This window comes from Ochlerotatus camptorhynchus, unplaced genomic scaffold (genome assembly GCF_037179485.1).
Source record: "Ochlerotatus camptorhynchus isolate MF236.1 unplaced genomic scaffold, CSIRO-AGI_Acam_v1.1 ptg000094l, whole genome shotgun sequence".
Taxonomy (NCBI): domain Eukaryota; kingdom Metazoa; phylum Arthropoda; class Insecta; order Diptera; family Culicidae; genus Ochlerotatus; species Ochlerotatus camptorhynchus.
Genome location: NW_027040584.1, coordinates 4,799,696 through 4,821,419, shown reverse-complemented (window position 1 = coordinate 4,821,419; position 21,724 = coordinate 4,799,696).

Below are 21,724 nucleotides of genomic sequence, written 5' to 3'. Positions count from 1 at the left end.
CAGCCAAATCGGACCATAAAACAGAATAGTGTGGCCAAAATCCATGCGCGGAAGCTATACGACCAGATGCTGACCAAGTTCGACGGGTGTCTTCTGATGGACGATGAAACCTATGTCAAGGCTGACTTCGGGCAAATCCCAGGTCAAAAATTTTACTTGGCAACGGCTCGGGGGGATGTTCCAACCAAATTTAAATTTGTTTTTGCCGACAAATTTGCACGAAAATTTATGATTTGGCAGGGCATTTACAGTTGTGGCAAAAAAACGAAAGTTTTCGTTACAAATAAGACAATGACGTCGGAACTATACCAAAAAGAGTGTCTCCAAAAACGAATTTTGCCGTTCATTCAATCCCACGACCATCCCGTAATGTTTTGGCCAGATTTGGCAAGCTGTCATTACAGCAAAGTCGTTCAAGAATGGTATGCAAAGAAAGGGGTCCAGTTTGTTCCGAAAAACCTTAACCCACCCAACTGCCCCCAGTTCCGCCCTATTGAGAAATACTGGGCAATCATGAAGAGGAGACTCAAGGCAACGGGAAAGGTTGTCAAAGACATCAATCAGATGAAGACCTGGTGGAATAAGATAGCTAAAACGATGGACGAAGAAGGTGTGCGCCGCCTAATGAGCCGTGTTACAGGAAAAATTCGAGAATTCCTTCGAAACCATGACGAATAATTTTATCCGTATTTTTTCTTAAAAGTATGAAGAAAACGCTACATTTGTATAAAAAAAGATCTTGAATTCAATAATAAATAACTGAAATACAGGCAATTGTTTTTGTTCCAATTCTATCTGAAGCAAGCTTTAGGATCATATGTCCAACATAGAATATTTCGTGATCCTGGCCATATAGAAAGTTACTGTCTTCAGCAAAGTTGTTCAAGTGACCAAGTCCTTTTGGACGGTGGCCATATTAGTTCAGAACTCTCTCACTGCCATTTTTAAATCCAAGATGGTGGCCATCGGTTCAAGAAAAATTGTCAAATACCCTACAATATGGGTATTTCCGGGTAGGGGATAACGTGTAGAGGCTGGAAACCGATGCCAGATGCCATTTTTAAATCCAAGATGGTGGCCATCGGTTCAAGAAAAACTGTCAAATACCCTACAATATGGGTATTTTCGGGTAGGGAACGACGTGTAAAGGCCAGAAATCGATGCCATTTAATTGTTGGTTAAAAAAGAAATTTAAAGTGTTCAGTATTGCCTTAAACAAGTGTTCAATTGTGATGAAACAAAACTGTTTTAGAAAAAAAAAAACGCTACAAAGATCTTATGTCTCAGAGCACCTGAAAACAATGCCGGAACCGAAAGGGGACAAACAAGGGTTTTCATTCATGTTTTTTCTCTAAAGCGAAATTTACAGGAAGTAAATCTCCCTGGGCATTATCGTGTCAACAAGAAAGGTTGGATGACCCGAGAATTATTTGAGGACTGTATAAACGACTGCTTCTCACCACAGTTGGAGGAGTTTTGCGCTGCCTAAAACATTAGTTTCAAGGCTTTGCTGCTCCTTGATAACGCTCCGTTGCATCCACCCACCATAAACAATCCCACCATAATGCTTCTATACATGCCACCAAAGATCACGTCTTTGATTTAACCCCTTGATCAAAACATCATCAAAAATTTCAAACTGAAGTAGGGGAATTTACGTATTCTCGTCAATCTAAGCAGCGTCCGAACTTCTATTAGCGATTTCTCAGCGTCACACACATACATGACAGGTTTGTTTGTTGACATTTATCTGCTGCTTGCTGTTCTACCAATTCCAATCGACAGAATTGATCAAAACGGGTTGAACATGTTTTTACAACGCTCCAAACTTCTCAGGTGAGTGTGACTATTGTCGGCAGTCTCTTTTTCTTCGGCACCCTTTCCATTTGAACTGCGTGTTAACCAGCTGTTCTATTATAGGCAACTCGAAATCAGCCGTATTTTGTAGTGTGTATATTTCATTTAAAGAAAAATATGGCAGAACAGGATTGCACAGTCGTAAAAATGTAATCAGATTGAAGATGAAAAGGTAAGGAATCGGCTTAATACATTCAGCGAAGAGTTTTGATGGGAAAATACAGTGAAATTAACGTTTCAATTTCGGTTGCCGAAAACAGTCAATGGGTGCCGAAGCCATAATTTACCCTATGTCAAGAGAAGTTACAGTTTTATTCTGGAAACAGCCGAGAATGAAGGCCTTTCACTAGCGGATACACGAAAGTAGTTCAGCACCAAGAATTGTTTCGACTGCTTGGATGTGGTTCCAAAGGACATAAAACAAAGCACGTTGGTAAATTGCTAGAAGAAAATTCTTCCGTCGTATTTCGCGAACTCACAATGCAATGAAGACGACAACGAGGATTTGCAGATCATGTCCGAAATTCAACAAATGCACGGAAAGTTTAGTGCGCCAGGGATAAGAAATACGGTGAAATCAACGAAATCATAAAAGATGAACCGGCTACAGCAGATGAAATTGTTGGCGAACTGAACCCATCTAAAATGAATATGGATTATATTTTCATCCCACCACGGCAGAAATCGAGTTCAAAATAAATCAACTCTCCGAGTTCAACAGCTTCTGCACATTGGACAGTTATGTCGAACATAGTGTAAAAATCCAAGATTTGATAAGGGAAGACGAAACGTTGCCATCTTGCTCAATGATACGTTATACACATTATACAAATTATACGCAGCATGCTTGGTAAGCATTTTTCAGGAAAATAATTTTTTTTTCCTTGATTTGTTTTCCGTCGATTTTGTTTTCCGTGCTGAGCACCAATGCTACCGACGCCAGGAAGGCAGCTCTCACACCTGGATCCTACCTATCGACCCATCAACTCATGAACCGGGGACCAACGGCTTTACTTCCCTTGCGAAGGAAGGCGTGATTCAGAGATGTTATGCCTCAGAACATCCCGGCGGCGCTGACTGGGATTGAACCCAGGTCTTCTGGGGTGAGAGGTAATCACGCTTACCACTACACCACTGGCGCCGCTAGGAAAATAAATGCGAGGCAAGATTTTGAGCTCCAAAATCCCTTAAAACATTAATTAAGGGGGGAGTACACTTTGATTTTTCAAAAAAATGCATTTTTTTGGCTTAAAATGTTCCTTGGGATGTATTCTTTAATTTAGAAAAGACTTCAAGTCCGCCAGAATATTCCTTACCGTTTTACGAAGCGATTTCCTAAAACATGTACCGGCACGCTGAGAGAGGGAAATAACTCTAACCAGTTATCATCAAATTTGGAAATCGCCTAGGTTTTCTTGTTCAGAATTAAATTCTTCTTAGAAAAACGTATCCACATTTTCGATTTAGTCAAAAATGGATTTTTAATCCACGATTTTGTAAGCATTTTTAGGGTGAAAAAATGGACTTTTTTTTTTCCTAAGGCCACAACTTTTGAAAAAAATAATTTAAAAAAAATCGGAATACGTTTTTCTAACCCAAATTTCATTACTAATCAGGATTTTTGTTCGATTTATGTTCCAGGATCACATGGAAAGGAGTATTTTCCCACACCGTTTTTCGACTTCCGCGCGAGGACGCTCGCGCGACCTGGTGCACCGCCCACGGGAAGACGTCAATCGAGTTAAAAAAAATACAAATTGTAGTTCGAAGGATCACTAATAAATGGGTTATAACATATTTGCCCTCCCTGAGTTTTTATTGCTTAAAAAAATTATCGAAAATGCCTTACTTTTTGGACGTTCAAAGTGTACTACCCCCTTAAACAAAATTCATCTTCCTAGTGGATTATCGCCAAACCTACCCCGTACACGGTCCACGTTAACTGTGCTGAACTGATACGAGGCTGTCGATAGCCACTAAATGTCCCTTCGAATGCCAATTGCCACCATTTTGGATCCCAAAATGGGGGCAGACATAGATTTTGGGCCTATACACGTCGTCCCCATTAAAAGTTTACGCTAAAGCAAAAGCTGCCATCTTCAATTTCAAAATGGCGTCTGACTTTGATATCTGATCGCTACACGTCGTTCCCTATCCAAAATCAACACCCACATTTTGGAATTTGACAGTTTTTATTGAACTGATGCCCGCCAGCTTTGATTCCAAAATGGCGACTTTAATCGATATCCAGCCTCTACACGTCATCCCCTCTCCGAAAATAACCATATTGTAGGGTATTTGACAGTTTTTCTTGAACCGATGGCCGCCATCTTGGATAACAAAATGACGTCTGGCATCGATTCCCGGCTTCTAAACGTCGTCCCCGTTCCGGAAATACCCATATTGTAGGGTATTTGACAGTTTTTCTTGAACCGATGGCCGCCATCTTGTATAAAAAAATGACGTCTGGCATCGGTTTTCGGCCTCTACATGTCATCCCCTTTCCGGAAATACTCATATTGTAGGGAATTTGTCAGTTTTTTTGAACCGATGGCCGCCATCTTGGATTCTAAAATGTAGCCTGGAATCGATTTCCGGCCTCTACACGTCGTCCCCGTTCCGGAAATACCCATATTGTAGGGTATTTGACAGTTTTTCTTGAACCGATGGCCGCCATCTTAAATAACAAAATGACATCTGGCATCCTTTTCCGGCCTCTACACGTCATCCCCTTTCCGGAAATACCCATATTGTAGGGTATTTGACAGTTTTTCTTGAACCGATGGCCTCCATCTTGGATTTCAAAATGGCGTCTGGCATCAATTTCCAGCCTCTACACGTCGTTCCCTTTCCGAAAATACCCATATTGTAGGGTATTTGATAGTTTTTCTTGAATCGATGACCACCATCTTGGATTTTAAAATGGCGTCCGAAATCGATTCACAGTCTCTCTACACGTCAACCCTATTACGTTTCGTGTCCTCAGCAACATCTTATATGGACAAGCTTTCCAGACATAATTTATTAAGGCAGTTCATGTGCACACTAGCGCCGCGTAGTGAGAGAGTTCTTAAATAATATGACTACTATCCGAAAGGATTTGGTCACCTGACCAACTTTGCTCAAGACAGCAACGTTCTATATGGCCAGGTTCTCGAGATACAGTTTATATAGGAAGTTCACATGCACACTAGCGCTGCGTAGTGAGAGAGTTCTGAACTAATATGAACACCATACAAAAGGACATGATCACCCGAACAATTTTGCTGAAGACAGTAGCCTTCTATATGGCCAGGATTTTGAGATACAGCTTATATAGCAAGCTCATATGCACACTAGCGCTGCGAAGTGAGAGAGTTCTGAACTAATATGGCCACCATCCGAAAGGACTTGGTCACTTGAACAACTTTGCTGAAGACAGTAACTTTCTACATGGCCAGGATCACGGAATATTCTATGTTGGACCTATGATCAATATATTATAGCACCCGTCATAAGTAACATAAAAGTGAAGCGTCTCCTGAATCCAATGACACAGGCTTGTTGGTCTACCTTAGTACAACAACTTTGTCGAAGACAGTATAGCTCTATATATTGAAACAAATGAGATAATCCACCACAGCCCCTATTAGTGAAAATCCCATAAGCTGTGGGTATCCTTATTCGCGGATAGCCCGGCAATAAGGATCCGGCAATAAGGGATACCGGCAGTAAGGAATCCAGCAATAAGGATTCCTGACTGTACAACCTAATGCTGAGATCAGATTTTTTTTTATTTCTGCAGTGTTGCCATCTTGAGATTTTTACAATTATTAATTTTAATACACCAATAAATCTAATACCCCGTTCACATTACAGCCTATATCACGTAATATCTTGCAATGAGCACTCATACACAGGATTTCCAGTGAAAACTAGATGTATGAGTGCTCATTGCAAGACAGCGTATATCACGTGATATACGCTGTAATGTGAACGGGGTATAACAAAGGTTTAGCCATGTTGAGAAGTAACCCATCTTCACAAAACTAACAACAAACATCTCAATATGTAATTACTTTTCAGACAATAACACTAACATGCTCCTTTTTTTAGTTTCAGCAAAATAAAAGGCAGAACCAATCGACTACTGAAACATAGGCAATACAAATTAGGTGTGCAACACACATGGAAGCGTCACTCAAATTTACTAATCAATCAACTTTTATCATGGCTGACTTGATAACAAAAAGTTTTGTTACGGAAGTATCCTGAGATGTGTCACAATAAGCTCAGATTAGCTCTGCAGTCCCTACCATCTAGTAGAAAATGCTGTGATCCATTGGATTATCTCAGTAGCTCTCATCTGACGAATCAGATCTTTTAAATCTTCTGTCCAGTGTTTTATGTTGGAAAACCATGTGTGTAAAAGCTTGGAAATCGTAGAACGCATTCAGCAACATCTAAAGGGCGAACACGAAATTGTTGCGACACCGAAAATGTCATGCCAATTTTCTTATAATGTTTAGAATCAAACCAAAATTTTAGGGTAGTTTTATACATATATTTACTTCAAAAATAAAAAGAAATTTTAATCGATGGAGCCTTGAGTGTAAAATTGAACGCATTTTCGCTTGATGCCCTCCATCAAAGTCGTTACAGTGTCATCCGGTACCAGTTTCTCAGTTTTTTTTATCCATTTTCTTAACATGTCCTTCTCGTCTTTGACTGTCTTCTTGCTCTTCCGAAGTTCCCGCTTCATTATTGCCCAGTACTGCTCCACCGGGCGCAGCTCCGGACAGTTTGGCGGATTCATGTCCTTTGGAACAAAATGGACAGAATTGGCCTCATACCACTCCAGGACACTTTTAGAATAGTGGCATGATGCCAAATCTGGCCAAAATAGCGGAGCTTCGTCGTGCTGCTGCAAGAACGGCAAAAGGCGCTTCTCGAGGCACTCAGATTTGTAGATCTCGCCATTTACTGTGCCCTTTGTCACGAAAGGCTCACTCCTCAGTCCGCAAGAGCAGATGGCCTGCCAAATGAGATATTTGGAGGCGAATTTCGACATTTTCTTCTTCTTAAATTTGTCGTCCACATCGAACTTGCTCTTGCCGGTGAAAAACTCCAACCCCGGAATTTGCTTAAAATCGGCTTTTATATACGTTTCGTCGTCCATCACACAGCAGCCATATTTTGTCAGCATCTTCTCGTAGAGCTTCCGTGCCCGAGTTTTAGCCGTCGATTGTTGCCGCTCATCGCGGTTTGGGAAGTTCTGTACCTTGTATGTATGTAGTCCAGCTCTCTTCTTTGCATTCTGGACGTAGCTCTGCGACATGCCGATCTTTTTAGCCAAATCACGGTTTGAGACGTTGGGATTTGCTTTAATCATCCGCTTCACCTTTCCCTCCGTCTTTTTGTTCTCCGGTCCCGGTTTTCTTCCAGCTCCTTTGCCGTGGTCCAACGTCAACCGCTCCTGGAACCGCTTCAACACTCTGGAGACGGTTGAATGGTGAATGTTCAACATTTTTCCCAACTGCCGGTGCGACAGGTCAGGAAATTCCAGGTGTTTGGAAAGAATTTGTTCTCTCAACTCGCGTTGGTTCACCTCCATTTTCGTTGAATCAAAAAACACGACTTCGAGTTTGACAGCATGTACACAATACACATCAATGAGAAAGTGTGCAAAATTTGTTTGATTTTTACCCAATGCCCAAAAATTTTATGCCCTGTTGAATATGTCGCAATAATTTCGTGTTCGCCCTTTATAGTTGTTTTTAAACCGTGTTATGGCTAAAAAGATTCTTGATAATAAATTTAGTTAATGAAATATGTTCAATAAGAGTGAAGTGTATGTTAAATAGATATATCTAAAACATAGTAATTTCTACACGTCAGTACACGAATCCGTCTGAGTATTTCTTTACCGTTGGAATCAAACAAGCTACAGCGATATTTCGAATTTTGAGTTTCGTTTGATTCGGCCTAAACCTGATATGAAACGCATACCCCTAATTGGTGGCAAATTAATGCACAATTCTAAAGTTTATAGTTTTCCACTCGAGTTGTCCTCCACTTGATAGTTCCCACACATGTTTGAGTCCGGCTTCCATTATTGAGTTCACCAAACTAGAAAACAGTGAAGCGCGTGATACTCTCACCCGTACCAAATGCATCCGTATCACGCTGATGCACATTCTTCTGACAGCTGCCGCGCCCGGATGCCAGATGCGCATCATTAAAAACCGTCTTTGTCGTTTTCGTTGTCGTCTAGGTCGTGCAGAACTTGGAGCCCGGGCTCCCCGTAAAAACATGAAAGTGCATACTTTTGCGAGTGCGGCAAACTTTTACGATCGAGCACGAAAGAGTTGTATAGCACTCAAAAGTGGTGGAGAAGTAGAGCAACCAAATAATTGTACCAGTTGTGTAAAGTTTGGTTCCCCAACTTGGAGCGAGAGCGGTGGAAAGGGCAACCATTTTTCATTCAAGATGATGCAATTACGTTTATTCCGGTGTAATTTTTTAGATGGAGCACCGCTAGGGTTTACTTAAACGACCATCAGATGGATGCTGTGAAAACCACCAACCAACGCTAAACATGTTAAAATTTAATTAAAAAATTGCTCACTCTAAAGATAATCCCTCCGGTGTTAAATATATCGGAAGTATCTTCCACCACGGTTTTTGCACCCTTACACATTCGGTGTACCTAATAGTTTGTTTGCCGGTCCGATCTAGTTAGCCTTTGTGGTGGATTGCTGTTTCCCCACAGACTACTGTTGTATTTTTTTGCCTTGTTTTTCAAAACCCATTCTTCAAACCACAATCTTGTTGGCGCTGCTCGGCTCGATGCTGTGTAGTGGTTGCCCTTGTTCGCTTTCCGTGGAGTCTGTGAGTAGAACAATGAAAAACTTTCGCTTCCATTCGGCTAGGCATTTCACATGGATCTTTCCGTTAAAGCCACTCAGACTTCCAGCTAATTTGCTTTAACACACCAACTAGGGGGCCAGTTAAAAACCTCCATTTGCGCTACCCAAACAGCTGGAATTATTCAAATTTCATGAATTTTAAGCACGAATCTTTTCTGAAACTCAAATTTGCTTGCACAACAGAAGTGCCATAGTCATCATCATCATCACCCGTCGTCGTAGACATCATCCACGAAGCCATCTTCATATAAATTGCATAGTTGCCAAGAGCGGGAATCTAGTTTTCATACGCTACCCACCCGGATGGGAGTTTCAAGGCCTACTGCTGCCCTAGAGCAACAGCATAGAACAGTAGCCAGCAGCTTCCAGCGCTCTCACTGTGAAATATGAACATGAACATGGACCGCTCGCTGGCTCTCAGGCTCATCAGGAAGACACTTTTCCCCAAACGACGAACGGTGGCAAAGGAGGGAGCATTTGTTTAACCTCCACCTTAAGTGGTACAGAGAAAGAGAGAGAAGAACATAGGCAAACAAACCGCTCTACTTCGCTTTTTTTTCTCCATTCCCCCAAAGGGTACCTCTAGCTATGTATGGAGCTTTATTGACATGCGGCATGTTATATTAATTTAATTTCAAAGAAATGTTCATTTTATGCAAATTTTTATGTGCTCGGCAGAAATTTCGGACTTCCGGAATGGCTGCTTTATGAGGAAAAATCTAGGAAAGGTGTGGGAATATGAATTGTGTTTTGAGTTAAGATTCAGTCAACAATCATCCGGTCAAAACCGGATGTTCCAGAACAATTATGCTCATAGATGTAAGCGATATTCTTTACGACTGGCAACCCTTTTATTATTTGATTGCCAAGGGCGTTTGCGTTGCGTTGCGTTGCGGAGCTCCAAGTACGAGAACAACAATCCTCTGATTCTTGCTACTGAAGCTATTGTAACCATGGTGTCTGGTATAACTACGTTGAATAAAGATCATTGGGATGTATGTGACGATTCTAAGGCGAATAATGGAAACAAAAGGTTCAAACAGGTAATCAAAATTATCTATAATCAACAAAATAAACGAAAAAAAACCCTAAATTTTATTATATTTTCTGCAGGCAATTGGATACGTTTTAGCACATCATACTCTAGGGAGTAATGCTCAGCTATGTATGGTAGAAGACGTGATCAACGCCTTGCAGATTCGAGGACTATATCCATTGGCACTAGCCATGGACCAATGTACAACCAATGTTAAAATGTCTCAAGAGGCTGGTGCATCTCAAGATAATCCCATTGTCAACATATGTGGACAAGAAATGGTTATCATGTTTGACAGCCCGCACCTTTTAAAAAATGCAAAAAGCATGCTTACAAAGCATAATGCTGTTTTCAATGGAGCAATATGCTCATTCAAGCATATTAAACAGCTCTACGACATTGACCATTCATCGACGCCGAGACTTGTTCCGAAATTAAAAGAAAAGTTCATAAATCAAGCTCCATTTCTAGCAATGAACGTGGCGCAGGCAACGCGTACTTTGAGTAATTCAGTTGCAACAGGTATCGAATATTACGTCGATTCCGAAGATCTGCCCTTGGCCACTTTGAGAACTGCTGCTTGTGCTCGTTTTTGTGATAAACTTTTCGACACATTCAACTGCAGGAATACCAATAACCCTGCGAAGGTATGCATTTTCAAAAATCATAATTTTCTTAAGCTTAAACCTTAGATTTTCATTGTTCAAACAGCCATATCGTGGAGCGATAACGGAAAACTCATGCCATTGGCCTCTCCTTGAACAAGCGAAAGAAATGCTTTCTCGTATGTATTACACATCTAAGGATTGCATCGACATTAAAAAGGTATTACATATTTACGAGCGATGGTAAGCTCCCCCCGCTAATAACCAAAAATCTAAATACGGCCCTCATCATGATCAGAGTTTCATTCGAGGTTAATACTACCTGAAGAAAACCAACATGAAATTGAATCAACAAAAGCATAAATATTCCAATTATGTAAACAACATTCTATAATTAATATTCACTTATGTTTTCGTAGGCTGAAAAAGCATCAAAAAATTTAACAAGAAAGCAGCGTAAACCCAATTACATTGGTGGATTTATTGGCAACATAAACGGGATCAAATGGTTGTTCACTAAATTAAAGGAAGATTTCGATTGTGACTTCTTATGCAGCAATCATCTTTGTCAGGATTGTATCGAAAATTTGTTTTCGGAAATCGCTTCGGAAGACGCTGTGGACGAAATGATGCACCGAACGCATACCAGTTTGCAGTAGCCTTCAAATACGCTGCAATTTCAGCTTCTGGAAAGGTCTCAGAAGGCACCAATTGTGAACCTGATGAAGCAACACCAATTTGCGCCGAAAATGACTTGGCTCCAGCTCCCGAGCCACGACGAATTTTCAAATATAAATTTGAACCACTCAAAGAAGAAAATATTTTAACACCAAGAGAGATGAATGGCCTCGCATACATACTCGGAGCAGTTGTCCGCAAACTTCGTCATAAGAAATGCATTAAGCAACTTACTATCCTCAAAGATGAAACAAGTAACGATTCGGATTCCATTTATCGTTTCTGCCATCTTAAAAATGCATCCTGTTATCCTGGAAGTAATCTGTTTGAAATCGGAGTGTATGCTTTCAGGGTATACAAACAAAAATTTACCAAATTCTTGCATCAGAACAGGAAAAATGTTAAAGCTCGACTGAAGGAGTATCTGAAGCATGATGATTTTAAAGTTGTTGTTTGTCACGAATGTTTTCAAACATTAATTGATAAAATTTTCAATGTGCTCATTCAGTGTTTTTTGAGGGATGTTAAGAATGAATTACTAAAGTCAATTAAGTTGAAACGTATTCACAAAAAGGGTAAACGAAACCGAAAAGCGTTTAGAATGAAGTTGCCCATTTAATCATTCAAATGAAATGATACCACCGATGCCTGTTATGACACTATACAAAAAATAAATTGTTTCGATGTTGTTATTTGTTACAACGAATAACTATATGTAAATATCTACCTACTAATCATAAACTGTTATCGAAATACATGTTATTCTTGGTTTATTTAATATCTACATATATCTGTTTGAACATCTTTTAACCGCGTCCAAGTCAACATGGAATACCTCTTGAACTGCAACGGGCATATGGATTTCCTCATACACATCTACAAAACCCAGGAGGTATAAAGTGGAATTCTTCCTTGCTTGTTTCATAAGCTTGCTGGTTGAACTACTACTGCTGATAATTCTATTCAAAATTCGAAATTTGTTTTAAAATTCTCATTTAATCTAGTTCCAATTCATGCGACCTGCTTTTGAAGCTTATGATGACTTTTTAAGAAAATTGTATGCCTGTTTCTGTTCACAACATTTTTTTTCATCATCATTCCACAAACAATAAACATTGAAATCCATTGCAGCCATAAGCATAACTGAACCGGTCGGACGACATCATTTCACAGCATCACTTCGATGAAACCTAAAATATACAAGGGAAAAGTTATGTATACAAATTATTCATGATTCTAAGCATCATAGTGGTTTAACTCACATAATTCCGTCCATGGTTTCCATGGATGTACCGTCATGCACTCGTTATTAGTCTTCTTCCGGTTTTCTGCTGTCTCCTAGAGGACGTTTCCCCGATTAGGTTTTTTACACCCCCACCTCCTCCTCTTTTACAGTTTAAACTGAGGTTTAACCTGTCACCGGGAAGCACTATCATTAGCATTGCTATTTATTACTGGTTACTAGAAAGTGTATTTCTCTCCATTCGCTTGAGTTACCTGAAAAAAAACAGACAATCATCCTCTGTTAAATGATCCGGCTCCACCAAAATATTACTTGTTTCCAGCTGAAGAAGGAATTACTGTCAATAACGATTGACGAACGTTTATAGCCTGGATGGTTATTCTGTTTGCAGCCTGCTGTAATGGAATTTTTGAAAATAACTAATGCAGTGTATCCATGAAACATAATAAAATACGTACCTTTCCCACTCATTCAAATAACTATTTTCTTGAATCATATAATGTTTATTTGCTTTATTTACTTTGACCAGCGGGTGATCGAAAAATAAATGACAGATGGAATTGACGTCACTGCATTAGTGTGCGTGAGGGGGAAGTAATGACAGCGATGACAGTGAGGATGACAGCTGAATTCAACATGGCGTATACTGTGATGGGTAGTGTGCTCAACAGGTGGCGCTAGTGTTTTAACGTATTTCAATTCAAATGAATGACGATGTTTTGTAAAGTAAAATCTACAAGGTGTTATGTCTGTTTGTCTGTGGTTGAACATTCGTGCAATTTTCAATAGTGGCATTTTGAAAAATGATAACTTCTTAAATTTGATGCGTAGAAATATATCTGATCAATTGGTGATAAAATTATTGAAATTGGTCCAGGGGCAGTTGAGTTATTAGCGTTTAAAATCTTTCATAAATTTGTTACATGTTCCATTTTCCCCCATATAGAAATCACAGACGTAGTCCTACGTAAAAATATCTCGTCCGGCAGGTCATATGCACGTGTGGTCTAAAAAGCGGCATTTTCATTACTACGGGAACCATCAATCAAGAGACCTACGTCCACGAGTGCCTGGAAAAACGGCTTCTACCATTCCTAAAGCAACATAATATACCTGTGCTGTTCTGGCCGGACTTGGCGAGCTGCCACTATGGGAAAAAGGCAATCGAGTGGTACGATTCGAACAACGTGGTTGTGGTACCCAAAGACCACAACCCTCCCAACAGCCCAGAACTCTGCCCTATCGAACGGTATTGGGCGTTGGTCAAACGGAATCTCAAAAAAAAAAAAAAAAAAAAACCAATAAATCCATGGAAAACGAGCAGCAGTTTAAATCTAACTGGCGTTCGGCGGCGAATAAGGTCGATGAGACCACTGTGTAAAATTTAATGGAAGGCACGGCAGTTCGGATTTGGCAAACCAAAAGAATAAACGAACATTTTTTCCTTTAAATATAGGAATTAAACTACCAAAAGAAGAATGAGAAGATTTTTGTGATATGAAATTTGACTGAAAGAAACGATTTTTTTGTCGACCAATTTTTGCGCGTTCCAGTCTTTATGTCGATAAGTAGCAGGCTAGTGACAAGGCCTATAAGGTGATCCAAGAGACGTTTCTCAGTGGAACTGACAGCTAGAAATCTAGAGTGTGTGAGTGATCTGGTGTTAATGGTGCTGAATGTAAACAAAAACAAAGCAGAAATTCATATGAGAAAAAACTGCCGGTTCTACCAACCGGTGGAAACTTACGATTTTAAATTGGCTCACTACTTGACTAGCCTATTGGTCCCAAACAAATCGATTAACGTACCCCATTCTAGTCAAAATTCTAGTACTACACAATGTTTGTTTTGATTCGCTATGAAAGTTTGACAGATAAAATGAGGTGTTAGTGAATTTTCCTATGTTTCGAGAGGGGAATCGATTAGCTTGGGACCGAAGATAGTACCAGAGCTAAGCCAACAAGTTGAGCACATTTCTTCGGAATCTACTAGTCTTAGAGTTACCTCTATGGTTCTACCATAGAGGTAACTCTAAGACTAGATGGTCCCGAAATAACGTGCTCAACTTTTTGGCTCAGCTCTGGTACTATCTTCGGTCCCAAGCTAATCGATTCACCCCTCGAAACATAGGAAAACCAATAACCCCTCATTTTATCTGTCAAACTTTCATAGCGAATCAAAACAAACTTTGCGTAGTATTAGAATTTCGACTAGAATGGGGTACGTTAATCGTTTGCTTGGGACCAATAGGCTAGTCAAGTAGTGAGCCAATTTAAAATCGTTAGTTTCGTATTGATTGTGGGTTCTACTGTGATCTGTCAAAAGTTCTTGGTAAACAAAAAAGTCAGCTGATCGCAACTGTCTCGTGGACCAACCTTATACCAACAGCAGCGTTTGACAGTAGGCAGCATGTCCCGGGCTCAAATTTATTTTGCTTGCTGGGTCCGCTGTCATGGTATAAGATGTTGCCTACGCGCTTATGACATTTCCAAAATCTTACGAGGGAGTTCAAAATGCACTGGAAACCCTTGATCCGGAAGGTCTTACGGTTGCGCCAGATTGCTCACCGTGGAAATTAAGCGATTAGAAACCGGTGAAGCAAGCTCAGATGCCAGAGAAAAAAGTCCTGCGTCTGTAATGGGCAAGTAGAATAAATTTTTAGATTGAACCTCTACGGTAGCCAGGCGATTACGAATCTCCAATAGCACGCTCTTTTGAAATTCAATTCCAATTTGTTCGGCGAAAATCTCGTCCGTTTCGCAGTGCAGACTTGATGGTTTCTCGGAATGTGTCAAACCGTCGTGACACAACAATTTAATTTTTTTCTGTTTTCCTCAATGCACTTCAGTCCCGATAACAACTTGATTGGATCGAATTATTCAGCTAGGAATTCCTTTGATGTGCTGCTGGTCCGTCTGTCGGATCTGACGTCGCTCATTCGTTCGATTCGGATGTCTATGATGTTGAATTTCTTTCAACACTGTCTGTCCGTCTGTCCGTAGCAAATTGGTTGGCTGCGTTCCAACTCGAGCCCGGACTTGTTTAAAGCTCTTTTCCAGAGAAGACAGTTGCGTTGGCCTGCGTTCAACTTTGCAGAGGCAGGTTCAGCACGTTTTCCGATTCTTCTTCTAGCGCAATTAATTATTCATAAAGTTTTATGCCGCTGAAAAATCGTAATAGCTCTTCTTACCTTCAAACATCCAAACGTCTTCGGCCATCTTTAGAATCATCTTTTACGATCCATTAAAGGCGCAGGTAGGGTAGAGCGCTATTTCGTCGTAATCACCCATTTTCGTTCTATCGATCGGAAAACAGCAATAATATCAATGATTTCACCGTGTGCAACACAAAGCCTATTAGAGAGCAAAGTATTAATATTAATCCTTATAAAGCCTTCATCCATGGAACGAATTTGAATTTATGATTCAGTAGGGTTAACTACCCCATTTCCAGCCTATTAAGAACAACCCCCAATTAATCTTTTTTAATCTAGCGCAGCTTAGCACCAAACGGAATGTTATGATTACTGATGGCTTCCAAATTTATTTACCTTTCCGTATCTACCGTAAGATTTGATAAAGAGAAACCAATCGTTGAGATATTGCCAAAAGTCTAACACTGCTTCTTGACGCCAAACTCGGCCTAACGCATTGAAACGCCATTGAAACGCCATTGAAACGCCAATGAATTCACTTCGGCCTATCGGATGAAGATAAAAATTGATTCGGTCGGAGCGCTTCTTTTGTTTTTGGGAATAATGGGTGCAAACCTTCATATCACGCGTTCTCATTGACTGCGTTCGGTAGCTTATTAACTAAAGTATCGTACCAAACGCATAATAGACTTGTTAACTCTGAAATCATGGATTTATTTGAAGTTTTCTGCTCGATAGGCCTAAAATGGGCGATTTAGCCGAAGTAGTTCTCTACCCTATTCAGTGTTAGATTTTTAACAATATCTCAACAATTTGTGACTCTTTACAGAATCCAACGCTGCGTATGGAAAGGTAAATAAATTTATAAACCATCTAAAGTACATTCATTCCATTTTTCGTTCATATTCGTTCGAAAAAAAAAGTAAAGCGCGGGTTGTGCCCAGTAGAACAGAAATTCGATCGAAAACCCTACCTACACGTATTTCTTGGGAGGCTATTATCGTTTTGCCTACAGACATCCTTTGAAATTGAATCCCGCACTCGTGCGTTGGTCGTAAAGGTTTATCGAAAAATCGCAAGCCTATAAGCTATGTAATGACAGCAAAGTTCCAAAGCACAGGAATTAAACGGCTTCGGCATCTATCGGAATAATGGGGGTTTCCAACCACTTAACTTCCGCTTACACATGTCACAGGAAAAATCTTATAGAAAAGAAAAAAAAAAATCTTAACTTTTCTCCTTTCCGCCGTCCTATCGCGGAGCGAAAACAATTACTCTGCCCGGGGAACATGGCTTAGTAGGCGATGTGCGTCTTGACAAGTGCGTAGATGTGTATGTTAACACGGCTTGCTATAGGATTGGAGTAAGACCAACTTTTCTAATTTAGCACGTGCGCTTCATTTGACGACAACAAAGATAAACATTACTCAGCTTTTGGTTTCTTTTCTTAAGCTCTGTTCCATTTTAACAGACGGAGGAGCATGACTTACTTTGGAGCAGCACACTTTATGCTAGATGCTCACGTTAAATCCCCAGTTGACCATCATCATCATCAAGGCGGAAACTTGTTCAAACATACCGGACACCAGTTTCAGCTCGTTATAAGGAAGCCAAATCACAGAAGCAGATTTGTCGGACTTCCGTTCGAGACCGGATGCCGTTCGTTACTGAACAGAAGTGCAAAGGAAGCGAAATTTCATCCTCAAGTAACGGTAAGTAACTATGTACTTCAATGAGCTCGATGAAGAACGACCCGCGGGGGAATTTCAAGCACACAAATTCCATCGAAATGAGTTATTCACAATTTCAATATTTCCCCCAACGAACTCCGAAGAAGTTTGGTCCCCTATCGAAGCTTAAACTAGCTTGCTCTTCAGATTCATTAAAATGAAGGAAAGTTTCTGAAAACAAGGTTGGCCGTTATTTCAAGCAAAAACGCCTCACCGCAACCGTAGCCTTCAGTTTCAGTAAAGCAGTCGTCCCCGTGGTTTCTGGATTGTTTCGACAAACCCGAAATAATTACTGGTAATTAATTTTCCGGTCCCGGTTTGGGGGGGTGGCTGCCGAGAAAGAAAGATTCCATACCCTCAGAAAGACTCTCATCAAGACGTTGTTGTTACTGCTGCTCTGTGGGGGCTATTTGTTTCTGTTTTGATTTATAATCCACGCGCCGCCGAGAGCATTTTAATTATATTTTTTCACCACCCCGGCCGCTGGTTACAAGAAGTTTAGGGACTCATTTGTCCCGGGAGCTTGTTTCCGCAGAATGCCAGATGTTTTCCTCTTTCTTCTTCTTTTGGTCCGGTTGATGACAGTCTGAGAGACTTCACTGGGAAATGATCCCAAGAGAAAAGTGCTTTAATTTTAATCTCTAAGTAGGTGGGTAATTGCAGAAAAGAATGTTTTTGTTCCCTGAAGTATTTGTTTTTGTATTCTGGCCCAGCGTGCTACCAGCCTACTGGGTTCAGCACGGTTGGTTTGAAAAGTGGCCATGAGGCCATGAGACTGAGAGCTGGAGCGTAGAAGTATTGCACGAGCATAATTAACCGCCCGCGGATGCTACCCCATTATTACCAGATCAGCTGTACATAATTACACAGAGAACCGCCCGCGTCCGAACACAGGTCAAGAACGAGGGGGACGAAACTAATCCATTCTATATTTCATTTAAATTCTGCTAGTCTTGTCAAGGGGTAATCAACTCTGCACAATTTACCGAAGCACATCGTAGCACACTGATCGGCACGTTAGGGAACACGATGACAAGTATGGCACATAATATAAAACAGTATCACTGCGATGTGTTGACATTTTGCCAAGCGTTGCTAATGTTTACTACTTTGCTTACTTCAAAGTTAAGGTGTAGTGTTCTTTTTCAGTTTAAACATTTTTGTCGATTTTCATAATAAAATATTACACAATTGACGAGACTCTTCGTGCCCTGGGGATGGACCTCTAACGAAAGTCTATAGGGTATTTGACGGAAGTCCATAGTTTCGAGGGGGTTTTATGTTTTCGGGGAAACCCAAACAAATTAGTTAGAGTCAGAGCCACGTAGAATAGACCTGCTTACCCCAGATGGCCGGACAGAATGCAAATTGTAAAGGTAAAGAGAATTGCAGAATCCAGTTCCAATTGCAGCATTGATGTATGGTGTCAACAAGAACCTGGTGCAGAACGGTCCTGCTATTTATTCTGTATATGCGTTTGCAACCGCAGTAGTTTCTCCCGTATAACCACTCGGCACGATTGATGATCTACTGACTGAACCATCTCGGAGTTTAGATTGACTGTGAAGGCTGGTGGAGTTAGTGGATCCCGAATTAGCAACATTAAGAAGGATTCTACTTGCAGAATTGTAAACGAAGCCAATCCTAATCGAAGTTAGATGAATTCAGTACTCAACAGCAACTACTGGAATTAGGAAGCTACTGAAGGCCTATTGCTGCTTCTACTATTGCTGGTGGGAATGTTTGGTCGAACCCTTCCTGATTCCCCGAGTAGCACGATGATAATGTAGAGGCACATCTTCCACTTTCCGGTTGAGTACTTATGATTCAGGATTCGGTGACCGTCTACCAGAATGACACCCGGTACAGAACTTTCTTCTCATGGGTGGACAACTTCTGCCATGAGTCACCTTTTTCCTTCTCGTGTAGGGGCAGAACTTCGAGTTTGGCAACGGTCATCATATACTGGCTAACAGTTCCAGCAGTGGCCGACGATCTAGCGCTTGTCAATCTCTAAGAGGTGACAATACGGGGCCGAAAATGAACCACTTTTCTGTCAAACGTGAACCAGTTCCTGATTGGCCGATTTCATGTGTGTAAGATAGAGATAGAGATAGATAAAGATAGAAATAGAGATAGAAACAAAAGAGGAAGAAGTCAATTGTCACCTCTTCCTCTTAGGTCAATCTTCTCATTCGTTTGGTATCGTTGAACCAAGAGGAATGAACTAGGGGAGTCTCACTTTTAGAATGCCCATTGAATAAGCATTTAATTTAAATCAAATGCATTTAATTTCCATCGTTTGTATCTACCATTCAGTGGGACATGAACATTAAAACAAAGCATGCGCTTTTTTTTGGTGACACCTATAGATAAATACATGCATCGAGGCGAAGATAAACAAACACAGCAGGAAAAGAAAACTCAGAGTAGAGAATTCACGAAAATCTCCTTGCAACCTTCTCCGGCAGCAAAGAAACTCTCCAACGAAATCGTGCAGAAGCTCCCTCCGGAATTCCCCTGCCAACATCAAAATCACGCAAAACCTGCTCCGCCGAGAACGCGAGACAACTCCGTCGAAATTCCGTACAACCTCCGTTTGCAGCATTGGAAATCTCCACCGGAATCATGCGGGAGCTCCTTCTCCTAAAACACGAGAAAATGCCGTACAAATTTCCTGAAACTTCCGTTGACAGCACCCAAAATCCTCGCGAAAATCACCACCGTGAATACGAGAAAACTTCGTCAAAACTGGAATCTCCGCTGGCAGAATCAAAAATCTCCACCAAAATTGCGCAGAACCTTTTCTGCTGAGAACGCGAGCAAACTCCGTTAAAATTCCTTGGAACCTCCAGTGGCAGCATCATAGATCGCCACCGAAACCGTATGGAACCACGTCCGCCATGATCGCAAGAAAACGCCATCGAAATTTCGCATTTGTTTAAATGTAATTGTAATATATTTATTTGTCAACATCAACAGACTCAATGTAGCCCTAATGTATTTTATTTATTCAAACCAAGTCAATCGTAATCCTGGTGGATGAACCCTTTATCCGAACAAGACAATGTTCCTAGAAACTTCGTTGGTAACTGCTAGAATCGTCTTCGAAATCATGCAGAATTTAATTCGCCAAGAAGGCAAAAAATCCGTTGAAACTTCCAGGAATTCCCACTGGCAGCATTCAAAATCACCGAAATCACGCGGAACTTCGTCCATCGATAACGTGAGAAAATACCTGGAGCTTCCGTCTGCACCATTCAATCTCTTCACTGGTATCGTGCAGAACCTCTTTCGCCGACAATGCATGGAAACTTCGTCGAAAGTTTCTGGGAACCTCCGTTGGTAGCATCTGAATTTTCAAGGGGAGTTTCGACGGAGTTTTTAGGTATTCACGGCGGAGAGGGTTCCGAGAGATTTCGGTGGAGATTTTCGGTGCTGCCAAATTAGCTTCGAGTGAGCTTCGATGGAGTTTTCTAGCGTTTTCGGTGTTTTTTTTTTCTGTGGAATAATTTTTCAAGTCAGGAGTGTGGATTTGAGCGAACCGAAGCGAACAACAAAACAGGATAAAACCCTTCATGCATACATGCATGTATTGGTGGGAGTTGTCACTACACACAGCAAGAAATGCACTGAGAAAATGCATTTTTTTTAGACCTGTGCGCCGATCAAAATATTTTCGGCGGCGGCGTGATATGTTATTTTCTGCCGGCGGCGGTGGCGTGGCGGCGTCACGCCGTTTGCTTTCGGCGGCGGCGGCGTGGCGGCGTTGGTCGGCGTGAGTTTATTTTTAATGATTTAGAAAAAAATACATTCCAAACCATTCGCACATGGACAAAAAACGCTGCCCAGAGTTGAGTTCATATTACTAAAAATCGCTAAAACGTAGGTCACTCATAGTTTGAGCAAATTTTCTGACACTTTCCCGGGGAAAACTTCTGATGATGATAATGGTCCCACCTCTTACCCCTACAAAGGTTTGAGCTGGACGATTTATCTTTAAGATAATTAAATATGGCATTTTAAGCAGGTTAGCAAACAAAATTGAACTGGTTACAGTTACTGATATAAATTCCCTCTAGAGTTTACAGTTGCTTTACAGCGATATAAATGTTGAAAAGCTCAGGCGTACACCTCTTAGTTCACCTTTTTGTCGTCCTAAAATATTCATAAGTATTACAAGCAATCATGAGTTAATGAACAATGCCCCGTAACGTGGGTAGATCACCTTTTCGTGGTACGTTACGGGATGTAAGATCTACCACGGATTCCTAGTCCTGACTACTTCAAACTAGGGATACAGGATTTTTCAGTAATCCAAGGAACACATCTTAGTCCTTGTTACTTTTTATGCCTTGTTGATAGTGACAAGACTCGGCTTTGTCTACCGAGGATGATCTTGAAATAAGGAAACAATGAGTTAGTTAGTCTTCATCTAGGAGGTAGCTCATCGATTCTTCCGGTTCGCCTCCTAGCATCGTGCTATAAGGTACCAGACGATAACCAGGGTAGT